At 35.3% G+C, this 21,602-nt stretch overlaps 1 pseudogene; it reads left to right on the plus strand.

Moving 5' to 3' along the window:
- Positions 1-1,277: 1,277 nt before the first annotated feature.
- LOC136319294 (syntaxin-7 pseudogene) lies at positions 1,278-16,593 on the plus strand (annotated as a pseudogene).
- Positions 16,594-21,602: the final 5,009 nt, after the last annotated feature.

A 21,602-nucleotide genomic window follows, 5' to 3' on the forward strand; every position in this document is an offset into this window, starting at 1 on the left:
CATTTCCATCTCTGCTCTGGAAAGCATGATAGCGTCCAGTCCTATGTTCCAAAATCGCAGACCTACCAGGGCCATAGTAGGTGCTGCTTCCAGCGGGGCTCTCATTTTATGGAGACTGCGGATTGCAACTCCACCCCAATTCTCCTCATTCTCCAAAGAGGAACTAAAAACGCCATCTCTGGCTGCCGGGCTCAAGCCCGGGGCCGCTGTCGCCTTCTGTTCTGCAGACCTTGCAGCTCTGGACCCAGCTTCAGCCTCAGCATCAACCACAGCCCTGGCCTCCTGCCGCTGCTGGCTCTCCACAACATCTAGTGTGCTGGGCAGATAAAATATATTATGCTCACTTTGTTAAAGATGGTACTGCCCACGTGGAGCCCGTCACCCAGGTGATATTAATGTGTGTTGGGGGCGGGCTGTGGGCAGGCAGAATCCTTGTAGCCTGGGGCTTGGTTTTGGGATTAAGCCTTTCCTACCCTTTTTGATGTGGGATGGTACAATCCCATCATGCCCCAGATAAGTGACTTTGTATTAGACTTCCCTATTTTGTATATTGGATTAAAGGTTTGGATTTCTACACTATAAAATAGGGGCAGAACAGGAGCTTGCTCTCATGGTTCCCGAGATTATCATTAGAGGAGAGAGCAGAGAGGAGAGCAGAAAGAGGCCATGTGGCCAGGGGAAGCAGCCAAGATGGCAGAGTGTTGAGTGAGAAGTCAGTTTGTGCAGAGTTTGTGCAGGGAGAAGGAAGGAGATGGGGAACAGAGGTGAATAAAGTCTGGTGAGCTAGAAACCTTTGATTCTAGGAAACTCAGATAAGTCAATAGCTTTGTGAGCACTGAATGTGAGTGGGTTTTGGAGCCCAGTGTGTGTTTTTACTTGCCCGCCAGGTGCAAGCTAGAATTAAAAAAGATGGCCCATCAGTTTTTGGCTCCGTTGTTTCCTTACCAACTGTCTGAATCCAATGCGAACCTGCATGGGCTGGGCTGCTGTGATAGTGGCCATGGCTTCTGGCTTTACACAGGGAAATCTGCAACTCACAAACCTGTGATTCCTTCTCCAATGGCTGCTCCACTTCCAGGTGAATCTCACGAACCTGGTCAGCCTCCTCCTCCAGCACTTCCTCCAGCTCCAGGGTCAGCATTTGTTTCTTCCATGTTTGCTCCAGCTCCTTCCACTGCTCGGTCTGCAGGTCCTGGGCAGCCTCTTCCACAGAGTTCTCCATTTCCTCACGCATGGCTATAAAAGTCAGCCAGCCTATAGCCCCCAAAAGGACAGCCATGGGGAACCATAACAGCAGCCAGTCCTCTACTCCACCACTCAAAGGTGGTTTTGGCTCCTTGCTGATCTGTAGCAAACCCTGCTCACTGCACCAAATGTAAAGCCAGAAGCCAGGGCTACCTGCAAAAAAACAAAACTAGACCACCAACTTACACCACTCACAAAAATAAACTCAAAATGGATAAAAGACTTAAATGTAAGCTGTAAAACTATAAGCATTTTAGAAGAAAACATAGGCAGTAAGCTCTCTGACATCTCTCACAGCAATATATTTGCTGACTTGTCTCCACAGGCAAGTGAAATAAAAGACAGGATAAACAAATGGGACTTTATCAAACTAAAAACTTCTGCACAGCTAAAGACAATAAGAACAGAATAAAAAGAAATACTACACAATGGGAGAATATATTTGACAATACGTCTGATAAGGGGTTAAAAACCAAAATTTATAAAGAACTTGTAAAACTTAATACTAGGAAGACAAACAATTCAATCCAAAAATGGGCAAAAAAAATGAATAGACACTTCTCCAAAGAGGACACACAGATGGCCAATAGGCATATGAAAAAATGCTCAACATCACTAATGATTAGAGAAATGCAAATTAAAACCACAATGAGATATCACCTCACACCAGTCAGAATGGCACTCATCAATAAAACAACACAGAATAAGTGCTGGCAAGGATGTGGAGAAAAGGGAACCCTCCTGCACTGCTGGTGGGAATGCAGACTGGTGCAGCCACTGTGGAAAACAGTATGGAGATTCCTCAAGAAATTAAAAATCAAACTGCCTTTTGACCCAGCTATACCACTGTTAGGAATATACCCCAAGAACACTATATAGCACTGTTTGAAAAGAAGAAATGCACCCCCATGTTTATGGCAGCATTGTTCACAATAGCGAAGATCTGGAAACAGCCCAAATGTCCATCAGAGGATGAGTAGATTAAAAAGCTTTGGTATATATATACTATGGAATACTACTCAGCCATAAGAAATGATGACATTGGATCTTTTACAACAACATGGATGGACCTTGAAAACACCATACTGAGCGAAATAAGTAAATCAGAAAAAACTAAGAACTATATGATTCCATATATAGGTGGGACATAAAAATGAGACTCAGAGACATGGACAACAGTGTTGGGGTTACAGGGTGGGGGTGAGGAGAGAGAGGGGGTTGGGCACAAAGAAAACCTGTTAGAAGGTGACAGAAGACAACTTTATCAATGTCACCCCATCAAAATTAATCAAAACAACAACAACAAAAAAGAATGTGTCTCACAGCTAATTCAGGCATTTAGAAGAATAGTATAAGGATGTTAATTCTGCTTCTCAGGCCACATTCTGCTAAAGGGGCCCCAAGCAAATTGGTGATTTGGCTCCTCTGATTTTGCCAATTGGATTTTAAAAAATAGGTCAGGAATGCCCTGAAATGGAACTAACAATACATGAGCATAAATTTAAAGGACTTTTAGATACTGGAGCTGATGTATCTGTTATTGCTAAGCTACATTGGCCTCCTTCCTGGCCCCCTCATGCAGCAGCCACAGAATTACAAGGTATAGGACAGTGTAAATCTCCTCAACAAAGTTCTAGTTTTCTACATTGGGAAGATTAAGATGGTCATTCTGGATTTTTTAAGCCTTATGTGCTCCCTGGATGGCCACTTAATTTGTGGGGTAGAGATGTTTTGAAAAATATGGGAGCGTTGCTTGTCAGTCCTAATGGTTTAGTCAGTACTCAGATGCTTGATCGGGGATTTTTGCCCACCAAGGGACTAGGGAAAAAATAGCGAGGAATTCTCACCACCATAGAAAAAGCACCCAATACCAGAAGGTGTGGATTAGGATATCAAAATTTAGCATAGGGGCCTTGGTAGCTCCTGCTACCTCAATAATGCATTGTGCAGACCCAATTACTTGGAAATCAGATAATCCTGTATGGGTAGATCAATGGCCCCTTTCTCAGGAGAAACTTAGGGCAGCTGCTCAATTGGTACAAGAGCAACTACAGCTTGGGCACATTGAACCATCTAATAGCCCATGGAATACACTTCCATATTTTGATCTTGTTGCCTCCTGGATTATCAAGGGGCATAGGCGACCCTTACAGCTTATAGGTTTTGAGCCTCAAAATTATGGTTGTTCCTTTTTTCAAAGGATCAACAACAATGGCTCTGGGAAACTTCCACTAAATGGCAAATCGCTCTTGCAAATCAATGGACAAGTTTATACTGAAACTGTCAACTTAAAACCAGCTCAAATACTAGAATTGTATGCCATGATCATGGCTTTTCAGTATTTGCCATATTCCCCCTTTAATCTATATACAGACAGCAAATATTTACTTATGGTGTTTCCACTATAAAGACTGCTCTCTTACAGACCAATGCTGATGAACTATTTCTGCAGTTTCTCCTTCTTCAAAAACTTGTATGTCAACATAAAGCTCCATGTTTTATAGGACATACTCGAGCTCACTCCATGTTCCCTGGAGCTTTAGCACAAAGGAATGCCCCCCCCTTTTTTTGTATTTTTTTGAATTTGGAAACGGGGAGGCAGTCAGACAAACTCCCCGCATGCGCCCGACTGGGATCCACCCAGCACACCTACCAGGGGGGATGCTCTGCCCCTCTGGGGTGTTGCTCTATTGCAACCAGAACCATTCTAGCACCTGAGGCAGAGGCTGCAGAACCATCCTCAGCACCCAGGCCAACTTTGCTCCAATGGAGCCTTGGCTGCAGGAGGGGAGGAGAGAGACAGTGGGGAAGGAGAGGGGGAGGGGTATAGAAGCAGATGGGTGCTTCTCCTGTATGCCCTGGCCAGGAATCGAACCCAGGACTCCTGCATGCCAGGCCAATGCTCTACCACTGAGCCAACTGGCCAGGGAATAGGAATGCCCTTGTTGATCAGCTACCGAAAGGAAAATTATTTGGAGCAACCATGACAGATCGAGCAATTCAGTCTCATACTTTTCATCACCAGAACGCTGCAGCCCTGTGTAAACAGTTTCAACTTTCTCAGGAAGCAGCACAATAGATTGGGAAATCCTGTCCAAGGGGTCCTATACTACAATCTGCCCCTTCATTTGGAGTTAACCCTCAAGGACCCATGCCAGGACAACTTTGGCAAATGGATGTTACTCATATACCTTCATTTGGCAAACAATCCTATGTCCATGTTATAGTTGATACATATTCTGGATTTATAGTAACCTCTGTCAGAACAGGAGAGGCTGCTAAGCATGTTATAGCTCATTGTCTGCATGCACTATTCTATTATTGAATTTCCTAAACTGGTTAAACTGACAATGCTCCTGCATATGGAGCGAAAGCATTTACTATATTTTGTCATTCTTACAATTTTTAAAGTCAAGGTATTATTAAAGTGTACCCAGCAAATATTTTAAGGTCAATTTAAAAAAATTTAAAAGGGGGAGTCATATCCTGGAACTCCTACGGGTCTACCATATCATGCTTTTTACTTAAAAAAGTTTAAATTGTTTTTGAATGCTGATGAACAGGAGATGCCAAATCTTTTTCTCCTGCAAACTACTACCTTCTTTATTTGATCCAGCTAATAACACTGTTTTGTCTTTTTCCAAATAGCTCCAGATATATGGAAAAGATTTATATAGGTGGATGGGGATCCTCAAACCCCTCAGCGAGATCTTCTGAGCATGGCCTTTAAGATACCAAGAAGCAGAAAAAGCCCAATAGAGATCAGGGGAACTTCCAGCTTTTAGGATATGCCCTTAAATGCTCCAACACTCCAAAGGGGTCTCATAGGATGCCATCGGGGTCCTGCTTCAATAGTGGAAAGGAAGGTCATTGAGCTAAAGCCTGCCAGGCTTACACGCCTCTGCTGTGAGGAAGCAGAGACACTGGAAGGTAGGCTTCTCCCTCGCTCCTCTCAGAGAGGGTTCAGTCTCTTCCAGCCCTGCTCCAGCCACCTATGATGTAACCTTGCCCAGAATGCTGGGGTTTGCCACTAAAGGCTGAAGGTGCCCAGGGCCATCAGCCCCATCTACAACACTGTGGACGAGTCTAGGGTATTTCTTCCAAGAAGTGGTAAACTGATCTTATTTGCACAAGGGCCACTTAACTATGTCTTGCCTGAATAGTCAGGTATTTTATTCTTCCCTCGAAGATCTCTGTTGTGGGTGTTGATAGTCCTATTTTCTGCTGCTTTGTTTAATATATAGTGTTTCATTTATTCCTCCTACCTCAATGTACTCATATTTCGGGCTGGGACCTACTCCTAATTTAGAGCTCTCTTTCCCCCTTTTTCCAACTTCTATTATGAATCTACCTTTGCCACCCAGCTTAGTGTATCCCAAGGTTCTTTTACCAAGCCACAGTCGCAGAGCTCCAGGAAAAAGCAACCTGGTCACATCTCTCCAGGCAGAGGAGAACAGAAGCTCCATCTCTACACATGCTTCAGATGGCTTTTTCAGTCTACTTGAATCATTACCAGCTAGAAGCAGCGGTCATTGGGACTTGGACGTGAGCTGCAAAGTATAGAATTGCGACAACAATTACAGTGCCCTGCGGACTTTTCCTGGATGTGGAAATTTCCTGGACTCCTGCTCCTTGTGACAGCTCCTAACAGACTGAACTGGGGTTGGGTTGCATTTTTCAGGGATTTGGCATGGTGTTGGGGCCAACTTGGACTTGGTGAACATGTTAAGGACACTACTCTTTTATGGATTCTTGCTGTATTGGCCAAGAGTTTGCTTAAAGGCTTTATTCACTGTAAAACAAAAATAGAAGGCTGGATAAAGAAGATGTGGCACATATACACCATGGTTTACTATTCAGCCATAAGAAATGATGACATCAGATCACTTACAACAAAATGGTGGGATCTTGATAACATTATACGGAGTGAAATAAGTAAATCAGAAAAAAACAAGAACTGCAGGATTCCATACATTGGTGGGACATACAAATGAGACTAAGAGACATGGAGAAGAGTGTGGTGGTTATGGGGGGGCAGGGGGAGGGATAGAGGGAGAGAGGAGGGGGTGGGCAAGGGGCACAAAGAAAACTAGATAGAAGGTGATGGAGGACAATCTGACTTCAGGTGATGGGTATGCAACAGAATTGAATGTCAAGATAACTTGGACATGTTTTCTTTGAATATATGTACCCTGATTTATTGATGTCACCCCATTAAAATAAAAATATATTTATAAAAAAAAAGAAATATGTCTTGGGATGCATGAAAAAACTTATAAGCATATTCATTATGAAATTATCTGTCTATAAAAACTGGACAAATGTAAGAAAAAATATTTTATAGACTTACAAGGAATAAACTGTAACACTATTATTATACTATACATCAAGATAAAGCAGAGGACTCCTAGTATCACAGCAATGAACTTCTCTGGAGGTGATGATAAACCTGCCAGTAGAGAAAGAAAACATTGTTTTAACAGTTTACATACAAGAGAACCTACATGCACAGCGACTCCTATACATAATCTTGCACTCCAAATCCATATCTACCACTGTAATCTTCCTCTCAAAAATACATTATTGCATTTTTATAAATATAGTGCCACATGAGCTTTTGGTCATAGACTACACCTGAAAGAAATTAGTCTTCACATTTCATGTTAGAATATGGTATTCCAACTTTAAGCTCGGATCCTCCTGAATAAATGTGAGCTAATTCAATACTATTTTTCCTAAACCTCTGAATGTTAACTGTTCATCTTAGAAAGTTATACCATGTGTGTATTGAATGTGTCACTTTTTACAGTGGTCATTTTTGTCATTCCATTGAAGATCTTGAGAAGTATTTGAAAGTTTATTCCCACATAGGATATTTACTGTTTAGGTAATAATAATGGAGCTTTCTAAGCTCTTACCTTTCACTTGCTGTCTTCTTGAGTACTTAGTCAGATTTAGTTCAGAGTAGTTTTCTTGTTGTATATCTATCTCTGCAGCTGAGTATTATCAGGATAGATTCTTACGATTACAGGACTTGTGTAGTAAATACATGATGTGAATAATTACAAGATCCATAGGATAGTTGATGTGGGTGGAGTGTGAGATAAGTAGGACTCATTTTACATGTAACCCATGTAAAGCTTATTCTAATTTGCTTAGAGATTTAAAATAGTGTTTAATGTTAGAATAATAGCTCTTAAAATGATATTCTGTGTTTGACTTGATATTCTTTGAAGCAATCAAAAGTAATGAGTAGGTGAGGAATAAGGTCAGAATAATAATATCTTTATTAAAGTCAGAGTCCACTGAAACATTTTAACATTGTTATGATAACTGTAAAAATTAAAATGCTGTACAGAAAAAAAGTGATGCACTAATTTTTATGACAATTTTTAAATCCACTAATGGTTAAAGGTCAAGTGTTCTAATCTTGGGGGCATAACAGTGTTAGCATACATAGTAATTTCCTGCAATAAATTAATTTTATTTTAGTCACTTGCATTTATTTATTAAAAGATCAGATAAGATGGTAGCAAATGATATTTTATCTTGAGTGATTGTTGGATTCTGAGAAATTACTAAATTTTAATGAAATATTCTAGATGTTGAAAAATGATATATGACACACTTAAGTTAATTATACCCCAAACTTAATAAATAATAAAAGCAATAGATTTAATGGATTCTAAAAACTTTTTTACACAAGCAACTTGTAATTTATTTAATGGTTAAGTTATGAATCCATAATATAATAAACAAACACATAGATCATTTATGGAGAAACATTGGTAAAAACTTATAGTAAGAGCTTATGGCTGTCAAAGTCAAAGATGGTAGCTTAACTGTGTATCAGATAATGCAATTCAATAACTTAATCAATGGGCTCCATAGACAGTGAGATCAAAAATAAATTTTGGCTTTGATATTTACAGTATATGACCCTTAAAGTTATTTGGTGTTTAGCAACCTGGTTTACTAATCTAAAGTGGTAATAAAAATACTTAAGTTGCAAAGCATGTAAAACATGATCCTCAATATGGCATTTATAATCTTTCAATATGAAACTCATTTTAATTATTTTAACACGATTGCCATGTTACTATTTCTGATTCATATCAATGTAACATAATTCAGTCTATAGAAATATCTTACAGTGTGGCATTTCATTTTGCAGTTTTGTTCAATTTCTACAAAGTTTTAGATTGTATATGGTTAGTTTAAACTAGCAGTTTACAGAGGCTACTAATTCCTGAGTTTTATTACAAGTAAAACTGCTCTTATTTAATTGAAGTGCATGTATGAGAAATTATGTTTGACCTTCATGATCTGATGAATTTATTTTAAGAATCTATTTTTAAATCTGGGTAAATATAAAATAATATACATAAATAATTATATCCATTAATTACAAAATTCAAAGTTAATTCTTTCTCTTATTGATGCTTATGAAATTTCATTTAAATTACATTGATTTTCATATCAGAATATCTATGTATGTGTGCTCGTCAGTAGTTTAGTACAAGCAAATATTTGAATTTTTTTTTAAATATATTTCATGATTCTGTAAAGGTGTTTTTTTTATTTTATTTATTTATTTTTAGAGAGGAGAGAGACAGAGGAGAGAGAGATAGAGAGAGAGAAGGGGGGAGGAGCTGGAAGCATCAACTCCCATATGTGCCTTGACCAGGCAAGCCCAGGGTTTCAAACCGACGACCTCAGCATTTCCAGGTCGACGCTTTATCCACTGTGCCACCACAGGTCAGGCAAATATTTGAATATTTTAAGATCTCCTTCAACATATTTTATGTTTTAATCTTTTTACTCTATAAATTGCACAAATAAGGAAAGGAAACAATGTTGTCTTTGATTTGATTGTATATTAATTGAACTTCAGTTGTAACACATCTAGCATTTATAATTTCCCATTAAATGAATTTAGCCAGAGAGAGAGAGAGGAGCATAGACACATACCTCTGGGAGTCAGAAAGTCGTGCATCCTTTACTGGGAAACTAGGTTTCTCCTGTAAACAAACAGTATCTGTGGTTCAGAGGCTGCCCTGTGAAGACAGAGAGAAGCACAAGTAGAAAAATGTTCATTTCTCATCACTGTGTCACTTAAAGTTTCGACAGGATATTCTCACACTTGGGTAATTTTGAAGATGGTTTATCTCATCACATCTTCAGAATATAGGAGACTGTCATTTAGTTCATCTATTAGTAAGTGCCTCTGAGAAATCTTTTCATATTGTGAAAGATTTCTGGGACAAAAGATATGAACACCCATGTGGTTTATTTAATTCCATCTTAAAATGACACACTGAAAATTTAGGCTTTATTCAGAGTATCTTAGATGTTAAACTACTATCTTAGACAAGGTTGCTAAATAGTACTAACATTACCAAATTTTATTTTTACTCTCATTGTTATTTTTATTAGAATGGAAAATATTTAAAGTCATAATTTTATTAACAATAATTATATTTGTCACTGATAGTCTGCATAACTATATTTTCAACTGATGGTAACTGCCACAAATATTAATTCCAAAACTCATCTTTTCAATCTTTCTGCCCTAGTTTTTAAAATTGTAACATTTAATTTTATTATTTTTATATGTTATTTATATCTCCATGATAAAAATAAATGTTTCTTCTTAACCAGGTGGTGGCACAGTGGAAAAAGTGTATACCTGGAATACAGGGACCTAGATTCAAAACCCCGAGGTAACCTGCTTGAAGAGGGGCTCATCAGCTTGAGTGCGGGGTCACTGGCTTGAGTGTGGGATTATAGACATGACTCTATGGTTGCTGGCTTGAGCGCAAAGGTCACTGTCTTGAAGCCCAAGGTGACTGACTTGAGTTCAAGGTTGCTGGCTTGAGCAAGGGGTCACTGGCTCGACTGGAGCCCCCTGCCCCTCAATCTAAGCACATGTGAAAAAGCAATCAATGTAAAATAAGGTGCTAAGACAAAGAATTGATTCTTCTCATCTCTCTTCCTTCCTGTCTGTCTATCCCTAACTGTCCCTCTCACTGTTTCTCTCATTAAAAAAAAAGAAAAAAAAACCCATCACAATTCTGTGAATGAGAAACCATTAAACAGCATTTAACTATACCATAGGGTAAGAGATTGAAGTATTACATTTTTACTCATGATTTTATTCATTAATTCATTTTCTCATTATAATTAGTTACCTGTGTTTCAATAGAAATATCTGTTGTAAATTATAAAAGCCCAAGTCTAACTGTGTAGAAAAAAAACAAATGTAATTTAAAAAAATTTCACTGAACCTAAACTAGAAAGAGCAGAAAAGGTAAACATTGAAAACACAGGTTAAATGACACATGAATATAAGGAGAAATCAAACTTTAAATCTAAATTGTCTAGTGCATATAAGAGAAATTTTTTTCATCTTGTCATACTGTATCAAGAAAAGAGGAAATGTTTATATAATATTGATACATAAAATAAAATAAAAATATCACAGGATCCAGCAAAATATGATTTGGGTATACATCCAAAGAAAGTGACACAATTATTTTTGAAGAGATATATGTACCCCCATGTTTATTGAAGCATTAGTCACCATAATTAATGTATAAAAGCAGCCCAAGTATCTTCATGGATGAGTGCATAAAAAAGTCACACACACACACACAATGGAATATTATTGTGTCATGAGAAAAAGAAATTTCTGTCATTTGTGACCAGGATAAACCTGAAGACATTTTGCATAGTGAAATAAGTGGGACAGAGAAAGACAAGAACTGTATGGTATCAGTTATATAAAGAATTTAAAACTATCAGATTTGTTGGAAAACAGTTGCTGGGGCCTGCTGGTGGCGAAAATAGGAGAGGCTGGTAGTAGAGTACAATCTTTCAATTATGAGAGGAGTAAGGCCTAAGGATATAATGTATTACATAGTGACTACAGTTAATAATATTGTATTTTGTAATTGAAATATACTAAGAAATACAACTTTAATGTTTTCCCAAAAAAGGGGAAAAGTAACAAAATAAACACCAGATTATAAAAATTTAAATTGATATGCACCCCTGCTGAACAGAAAAAGTTCTAAAACATTCTATAAATTATTAGTTACGAAGTTGTGATAGGGATGTAAAACAGGAAATATAGCCAATAATATTGAAATAACTATATATGGTATGTTGGTGCTAGACTTATTTGGGAATCATTTCATGAGTTATATGAATATATAACCACAATGCTGTATATCTGACACTAATATAAAATGACATTGAATATCCACTGTAAAAGAAATAAAATCATATTTGCAAAAATTAAAAAAGAAATTTTATAATATAGTTTTATCCCATTTACTTTTTGCTTTTTTTCCCCCTCTTTTCCAAATGAGAAGAGGGGAGAGAGAAAGACAGATTCTCAATTGTGCCCTGACCAGAATCCACCTAGTGACCCCATCTGGGGCCAATGCTCTACTCATTTGGGACTATGCTTGCAACTAAGCTATTTTTAGCACCTGAAGCAGAGGCTCCATAAAACCATCCTAAGAACCCAGGCCAATGTGCTTGAACCAATTGAGCCATGGTTGTGGGAAAGGAAGAAAGATAAAGAAATAAAATAAGTATTTCTGGTGTAAGCCAAGAAACATTAAAATATAAGATTTTAGGAAGTAATGAATAATGCATGAAAACACTTTGAACAAAGTATGGAGGAGTTGGGAATAACATCTGTCAAAGGGAATTGCAATTCTATTGGGATCATGCAGAATATTATATTTAGATACAGACATTAAGTTGGTGTGAAAACCAGCAGTGTTGACAAATTTGCTCCTAACAATCACAAAATATCTGTCTTCCTCATGGTTCCAAGAAGATTCTCCATTTCCCATACCTTGTTTCTTCTCTTTTTGCTACTTATGCTGAATATATGTGAAGGGTAGAATGGTTCAGACAAACATTTCAGTCACTGTGATGCTGCTTGTCAGAGTCATTTTCTATCAGAGACACAGCTGTTGAAATAAACAAGAATTTAACTATCTACACAGAAGTCACCATTTCCCCAACAGTGTCCCAGAAAGTATGATTATTTTAATTTGTAAATACTGGCTTTGGTTAATTAATTACCCATTCAGACTTCTCCTTCTGATCATTTAGTTTAGTGACTTCTCCTCAGAAGTATGATGATTTCTGTCTCTCCATAATGATAACTGGTCCTTTAAATTTGAAAAAAATATTTTCTATCATGATATAATATTTCTATTGATTTGTTAAGTAATTTAGTTAAAATACAAAGAAAAATATAGTAATATTGAAATTATGTAAGGAGCAATGTGGCTAAACAAAGTATGTGGGGATTTTATATTTTGGCTTCTAGAATTTTTATAATTTATACATATGGTCATAACTACTGATACGCGACTCTATCCACCTGATTCCATGGCTATTAATATTGCTTAGATGAGATTTTGGTGAACATACATTTATTCTCTCTGACAATTTAGAGAAAAGTACACTTAGAAGATAATTAATAAGGTTGGCTACGTGTCCTGTTTTAAAAATATAATGTGATTGTGAAAATAACAGTTTATAAGTTTTGAGCAAAAGCATGGAAGAACACATTTCTGCTAGACCCACTGAGAGTGGCTAATTACTGCAATGAGAAGGTCATGTGCCAGCTAGCTCACTGTTCAGAGAATAAAATAATGAAAAAGACCTGAACTGAATTTGTGGTTTGCAGCTAAGCACACATTTGCCCAGCCTTGTCAACTGAAAACCAACCATACTACAAATGAGAAATAATTGAATGAAATAAATGTTTGTTCTTAAATGTCAATGTAACTGTTGTTTGTAACTCAACTTCAGCAATTACATATAGCTACAGAGTGCAGATTGTAAGAAAACAATGTTGAATTTTTGTGAATATAAATAATAACTATAGAGAATGTAGAGACTACATCTACTTTCAAAAAGATAAATGTATATGACAATTATTTTACTTTGCAAACAAAGTGCACCCACATATAATTGAATTATAGTGAAAGTATCTTTGTCAATTTATGAAAGTTTATCTCCAATTCTTAGTAACTGACAGTTTGACTCACATGAATATTTTCTTTTTATTTTTTATTCTTTTCATTATTGAATACTTTATTTATTCTATCAGAGATTGCTCTTAAGCATAATAATTTAGAGTGTCAAAAGGGCGAGGCAGATAATTTAATAAACAAGGTACTTCCAAAGTATATAAACTCCAGAAGAAGAAACATGGACATGTAAAAACTATGAAAGGACGCTGATTATTTCCCAATGAAACCACTCGTTTGTATCGATAATGAATTTAATCATTGATAATGTTGCACCAAAATAGATTCTGAAAATGTATGTATTGGATCCATTCTTTGAGAAAGTGAGACATACTAAAATAGCTTTTATATACAAACCTTGGTTTGTTGCATGATAACCATGATTGCCAGTTAAGAATTTAGTAATCTCAGAGTCTGGATGGTTGGCTAAATGATAGAGAATTGGCCCGGCATGGGAGTCCTGGGTTCAATTGCCAGTCAGGGCACACAGGAGAAAGGCCCATCAGATTCTCCACCATCCTCACTTCTCTTTTTCTCTGTCTCTCTCTTCTCCTCAGGCAGCCAAGGCTCCATTGGAGCAAAGTTGGCCTTGGTGCTGAGGATGGCTCCATGGCTTCCCCCTTACATGGTAGAATGGCTCCAGTTGCAATTGAGCAAGTGCCCAGATGAGTGAAGCATCGCCCCCTAGTGGGCATGCCAGCGGATCCCAGTCAGGCACATGCGAAGTCTATCTGTCTTACAGCTTCTCACTTCAGAAAAATAAAAATAAAAAAAGAAAAAAAAAGAAAAAAAAGAATTTAGTACTTACTCTCAGCTCCAATTCTATCTTCATTGCCCTTTCAGAGACAATTGTGCTAGATCTCATAACCATTTTTTCCTCAGCTCATTTGATGTTTTGCCAATAAAGGCAATGAAGAGAAATTTCAGAGAAAGGGCTCTTCTTCTGGCTTTCACAGTGTTTTCTCTCCTTTGGCTGTGGGGGGGGGGTTGTGGACAGCTGCATGCATGCAGGCAGTGCTTGTGGTGTCCACCCCTCACAAGATTCTTCAGCTAGTCAGAGTCAGAGTTCTTTCTCCTCCAGACCCTGCCTGCTGACATTGGCAGGGAGGTCTTCCTGCTTGTCAGCACAGCTTGAGATCCATCCTCTCCAATATTGGCCACAGACTTGGAACTGCTCCAAGAAAACAGTCTGCTGTATGGTTTTCCATAGTGAACTGTCTTCAGTGAAGTCTAACACCCATCTTGAAGAAATGGACCTGTGTTCCCTGTGATTCCACCCTTTGTACTCTTATTTCACCCTATGGTATATTTTATAATTATCTTTTATGTCCTCTTTGTAGGTTATCCCCAACAAATAGTTAATACTTCTTTAAATCAAATATCTCATGGTGTCTCCTACCTGAGTTGACTGATTTATATACTTTGCTGCTTTAGAACATTCAGCACATAAAAACTAAGACAACTCAATTAACTTGAAAGTATGTGTAATATTATTCATTTTATTATAGACTAAGAAATAAAAATTCTTGATATTATAATTCATAATTATTTTTACATGATTTATTTTCACTTCTAGCAATTTTATAAATATTTAACATGTACCTAAATAAATATTATATAAAATAATATAGATATAGATTTGAAAGTATTTTACAATACCAAGGGTAAAATATCAGATAAACAGTACACTTTAAGTGACTATGATGTTTCAAAGCAGATTTATTCTCAGTAACATTGTAGCACTGTGATGAGTGATGTTGATCATGGGGAGGCTCTGTATGCATCACAGCACCTTCCTATTAATATTGCTGTGAATCTGAAAATGGTCTGAAAATAATACCTTATATATAGTTTTACCTAAATAAACATGTAGTGTATGAAGAAACTAAAACCATGCTAGTTAGTGATGGTGAGAATATCATTATACCAAATTTAGGTAATCTAACGTGGTTGGTGCTTACAAACATATGTTCCTTTTTCTGAACAGGGTTGAGAAGAGAGCATGGGTCTCTGAAATGTCACACATGTACAATTCTTGTTCAAATGTGAAGTTTTTGAGAATCTGAAATACAGAGATAATGTATCATTAATCTGGTAATATATAACTTAATATTGTATTGAACATTTATTTAGAGTAATAATTGCATATGTAAATCAGAATATTTCTCTAATTTCTCTACAGAAACGCTTAATTTATTTATATAATTTTTCACACATTGCTTTTTCTTTCTAAGATTAATTCTTAACCTAGGAAGCATGAAGGCATAAAATATATGAGTTCCAAGAAACTTACAGTTTGGAAGAGAAAGTTGAGCCATTTGACCGTAGCCACAAATTATTATTGTTTCTGTGGGAGAGTGCAATCTATGGAAATATATTCAAAATACTCAAAAAAAAGTTTATGAGAAAACAAATTTTATGAGAAATTAAGTAATTTGAATTTGGAATTTGAATTTGGAAGCACAAAGTAAGCCTGCAGATGGAGGAGGAGGAGGAATCCCACGAGGTCAGGGTGACTGCTAAACAAACTGCACACAGCCCACCAGCATCTGATGAAATTAGTAAGAGAAAAAAATAAATCAACCCACATCTGATGAAATTGGTGACTTATCAAATCAATCAAGTCTTACACTCCATGAATTGTTGGTGACCCACCCAGCTGACCCAGTATATCCAACATCCAGATGATCACACAATCTTTTGTTGCAATACAGAGGACTTCAAAGCAACATGGGACACCACAAGATTTAAGTGAACTGAGTCAACAGCTGTCACATAAGCAGCAGTATCCTAACCAACTTGCCAAAGAAACAGATAAGTACATTAAAGAGTTTGGACCTCTGCCCACCACTCCCATTAAACAACATCAACAGAAAATACAGGATGATCACTTAGTGGCTGAGATCACATCACTGACAAACTTTCCATAGGTCAAGAATAAGCTGCTGAAAAAAGAGAAGCTGGTTGTTGCTTGAGTGGGAGCCTGTTTCAGAGAATCTGGTGTTTTCCTGAGGAGAGCTCAAACAGACATCTTGTATCCTGGGAAAGCCACACTCATCCTGAAATGCAGGTGTGGGATGAGGAAATGACAGAGAACGACCTTTGCTTTATTCAAGAGAGAGTCTTCTGTTAGGCAACTTGAAACTGACATTATGGATGTTAATGAACTATTTAAAAATCTGGGAATGATAATTTATGATCAAGGAGATATGACAGCATAGGAACCAAAGTTGAAAATGTAGGGGTGCATATCCAACAAGCCAACCAACTACTGTCAAATACCTGAGAAAAGTTTTCTGAATGTAGTTTTGAGTTGCACAAGCTATTAAAAAAATATGGAAATCTACAACAGAGTTAACAATGAAAAACCAAACAAAACTTTTAACTTTTGCATTTTAAATGACTATATTATAATTATTTTTTTCTGGGTTTTAATTGTATGTAAAATTTTGAATGTGGTTTTTATTCATATTAAACAGTGAGAATGATTTCAGAAACTTATAAATTTACTTCAGAAAAGAGGCCAAATTAGTATTTTCAGCTACCGTATTTTGAAAATCAACTTTTTAAAAAATCTTTTTTTGGTAGTTGGCTAAAATTTAGTTTTGGTTTTGGGTATACAGCATGTTGAATGGATGTTTGTATAACCTGAGAGGTGCTCACATCAATAAATCTGGTGTGCATCGGACACCATGCATGGCTATTAAAATATTGTTCACTATCTTCTCTATGGTGTGCTTTGCATTGTCTTGGCAATTTAAACACAACTTTTCAATAAAAGTTTCAAAACCTAAAAGCTATAATTTGTTCTTCACTTTCATACATAGGTAATCATTCTGTATCATTCTTTATTAAACAAAGAATTAAATATTTGCCAATTAACTCACCGATTTTTAAAAATTTTGTTTTAATGCACTGTTCTCCATACTGTAGAAAGTATTATCTCTGTTTATATTTTGTATTTAATTATATTCTTATTAGCAGTTTGATAGCAAAGGTAACATTTTAATGGCAAGCTATAAGACTTTAAAAGGGAACAAATGAAATATTAAGTAACTATGTAAATTGTGTATTTTCAATTAAAATATTTAAAGTTAAATCAATTTAAGAATGAGAAAAGCAAATAAAGTTACTTCTCCCTAATTTATAGTCTTTCAATTGGACACATGAAGAAAATATATTGGTATGATTAAGTGAAGCAGACAATTTCACAGCTCTGATGAAAGATTAACAATAATTTATGATTACTTATTATTGGAAAAGCTGCTAGGGATTCAAGTAAGAATAGAGCAAATTTGTGTCTTCTTGTCTAGGATGCTTCCATGTCTCCCTCAATCCCCATCTGAACTCACTGAGTGATAATTATAATTTTTAATTATAACTTTAATTCTAATTTTATTTATAATTTGGGGAAAGCTGTAAATATTAATGGTGTTATAGTCACAGGGGCAGACATGGTTAGCAGTGGAGGGGGTTGTTAAATTGTCCACTACTTTTTCAGCTCAGAGTGCTGTATGCAGTACATAGTAAATGAGGAGAATGATCCGTTTCCTAGTCCAAGGTTGTGCTCTCCATGGTGTCAGGCATAGTGTCAGCCATAAATATAACAAGAAGGTACCAGAAATGAGAGTACAATAAGAGAGGTGACATCAGCTCTCTACATACGCTCAAATGAAAGAAAGAAATGTGCACATGTGTAAAAGAAAGTAAGATGATTCAGGAAAAAAAAGAGCCAAGTAGACTTTAAAAAATGATTTCATTGTTTTAGTACTTCCTTATACAAACACACACATAAGTACATCAAATAGCAGAGGCAGAAGCCATACTGACAGTAGGAGGTATAGAATACATTTTAAAAATCATTGGTTGTCAACTAAGCTATGCTTATACATGGGACATCTCAGGTAAACCAGATTAAAAAACATAAACAATGAGAATCCCAGGTAAACCAGATTAAAAAAAAAATAAAACGGTAGGTATAATCTCAAAACAGAAGATTCTCAGTAAAAGTTTATTCAAGTTACAAAAAAATAAATCTAAGAAAGATGTAGATTACATATTACCTATACTATATTATGAAAAATATATACATATAAAATATTAAAAAAACATGCAAAGTAACTGAAAAAATCTTCCATAATCAGGGGGGAAATTTGTCAATAGAATCTAAATTTTATTGGGATAAGAGGTTAGATTTATTTGAAAAATATCTTAAAGTAATTGTTATAAATATTTATTTATGTATTTATATATAAATTATAAAAATTATGTTAAATAACTATATGAAAATCTGATAGTGACAACAACTAGAGAACTAAAACTTATATGAAAGATTTAAATAAAATTTCTGAATTGGAAAATACACTGAAAAATTTACTATATGTACTTAAGTTTTGAGATTTAGAAGGAAAATGAAATTAAAAATGAATAATAGAATGATTAATTCCTGAGGAAAGAGAGGGATATTAATGAAGGCTTAGAGACCTTCAGTACACTGTCAGGAAAACCAACATTGGTGTAAATACTCTCTGAGAATACAGAGAAAAACAGAAAAATAATTTTGAGAGACAATGAATGAACAATGTTTTAATTTTATGTTAAAAATGTAAAAACCTATGCATATAAATTTATTTATAAAGAAGATCATCTGTTATAAATTATATATATATATCAATTAAACAATGATGTAGGAAAATGTAACCTTCACTTTTACCACACAGCAACACAAATACAGTGTCACAAAAATTTAAATTTTCAATGTATTATAGTTCTCAGTGTGAAAGTTAGTCAATAAAGAGAAAAGATAAACTCTAATGCAAGGTAGGAGATTATCTTCATGAACTTTGGTTAACTCTTGAAATAGGTCCAAAGTAATCACTAACACACAAAATAAAATATTGTACTATGACAACATTAATGTATTTTGATGATTAAAGACTCTAATATAAGAATAAAAATGTAAGTAACAGTCAAATGAGTTATTTCCATCTTATAAATTAAAAAAGAGCTCATTCACAAAATATAATTACATCTAGGAAGAAAAATGACAGGCCACATACAGGAGAAATGGTTGAGAGACACAGATAGTCACTTCTGAGTCTCACAGTAGAGAATTTCATAATGATGAGTTCTGAGAAAGATGTGTTCCATCTATCAGTAATCGGGAAAATGTCCATTAGTGTGATAATGATACTTTTATATAATGATCAGAACTTATAGCATTAAAATTCCTGAGAGTACTGAGTTTTAAATCATAAAACTATTGGATAAAATGTGTATTTACACAATTAAGTAAAAAATGTTGCGATAATCTAATAAATTTGGCATATGCATATATTTATGTCCACACAATTTCATTGTGCATAGAAGACAATAAATTAGAATGGTACACATATACAACATAATTGTATTTAGTAATTATTATTATATTATTATAAATATTACTTTATACTATATAAATAAGACATATGAGACATTTATATACAGTGTAAATTATTTAAAATACAATACAATACTTGTAAAAAAGACACACATAGATTTTTATAAAATAATTATTTTTAATGCCACACATTAAAAAACAACTATATTCTGAGTAGAATAGATTAAAATGTCATGTGTATACAGCACAGCAGTGAAAATTAATGACTAAAGATAAATGCAGTATTATAAACAAAATGCAAAAATGTCATATGAGAGTTGAAGAAGATACATAAAATTATAATGAATAATTTCCATTATATAAAGTTCAAAATAAAACAAAGACAGTTTGTAATAAAACAATCAGAACCATGCCTAAGTGAGGAGGGGAAGAAGCTATGAGAGTGTGCACAGGAGCACAGGCCATCAGAATCTCAGTCCAGGGTTTTTTTTCAGAACTAATGTAATAGCAGTTGGAATACCGTAACCACTCCTTTGGACAACGACCACAGTGATATGCTGAAGAAAGATTATGAGTTACTATCCAAAAACCATTTAAATTCTAATGAGTTGAAAATAAATCTCCACATTTGCACAGGCATAGACACATTTGTGCAGAACGTATGTATACACCCTCACCAGTTGGTCCATGTAAAAGTAAACACACTTACACACACTCCAGAGAAGGGTCAGCCTTTCAGTTCTTAATCAATGTGTCCATATGAAGCAAATGCACAAACAAGAATATCCACTCTCAGTATGTCCTGAACGTCAATGAACAAAACCACTTTGTAGAATACCAAAATTATCTTGAAGCCTATTGGCCACAATGGTTATAATGATTTTAAATAAATGTTTCTTCATATTGCTGCTTAAGAAAACACTTTTCTATACTGGCTAATTACAAACATTTATTGACTGGTATTATAATTATGTCCCCAAAATAAAATATTATTTTTGACTGCCCTATGTTAAAGAGAAATACAAACTATACTAACATCAGAACTTAAAAAATAATGATGTACCTTTGTGTATCCCGGTTATCAAAGAAGAGTTATTCTGCTCCAGTATTAAATTAACTAGAAAAAAAGTAATTTTAATAAAAAATTTAATAATGATCTAAATAAATCATAACTTTTGTTTCTTTAAAATGCAGTGTATTGTCTAGGATTAGATCATCTGGAATAAAATGTATTTTGCCAAGAAAAATTAATGAAATAACAAAAATTTGGGAGGAAATACTTCAAAGTCTAAAAAATCAAACTTCATATTCTCTTACAGTATTTAAATTAACCAATCTCAAGAATTAATTTATATTTCTCAATACTTTGCCTAAAGCATGCCTTTAGTTATACAGTTGTAATATATGTAAATATATATACTGATATAATGTTTTTAAACTATTTTCTAACTATTGTCCTGATATTTATACCTAAAATAAAGTCTAAATAACATTCTACATTTATTTAAATGCACACTTCAAAATGAGAGTTATGTTCCATAATATTATGAAATTTAGTGGTACTAAGATAAATTAAATCTATATTCGTTAAATCTTTTGAAAACTTACAGGGCATAAAGTGCATCATTCTTACTATAGTGTACAAGACAAGGCAGACAACTCCCAGGATCCCAGCAATGAGCTTCTCTGGAGGCGATGGTGAACCTGCAGGGAGAGAAAGAGAGGTGATGGAGACATTGTTTAGACAGTTTATGTACAAGAGAACCCACATGCACAGGGAATCATATATTGTACATAATCTTGAATCTCAAACACTACCTACCACTGTAATCTTTTCCTGGAATATACCATTACATTTTCAGGAAATATAATGCTCCATGACTTGCTGGTCAAAGACTGCACCTTACAATAATGCC

This window comes from Saccopteryx bilineata, chromosome 1 (assembly GCF_036850765.1).
Source record: "Saccopteryx bilineata isolate mSacBil1 chromosome 1, mSacBil1_pri_phased_curated, whole genome shotgun sequence".
Lineage (NCBI taxonomy): Eukaryota > Metazoa > Chordata > Mammalia > Chiroptera > Emballonuridae > Saccopteryx > Saccopteryx bilineata.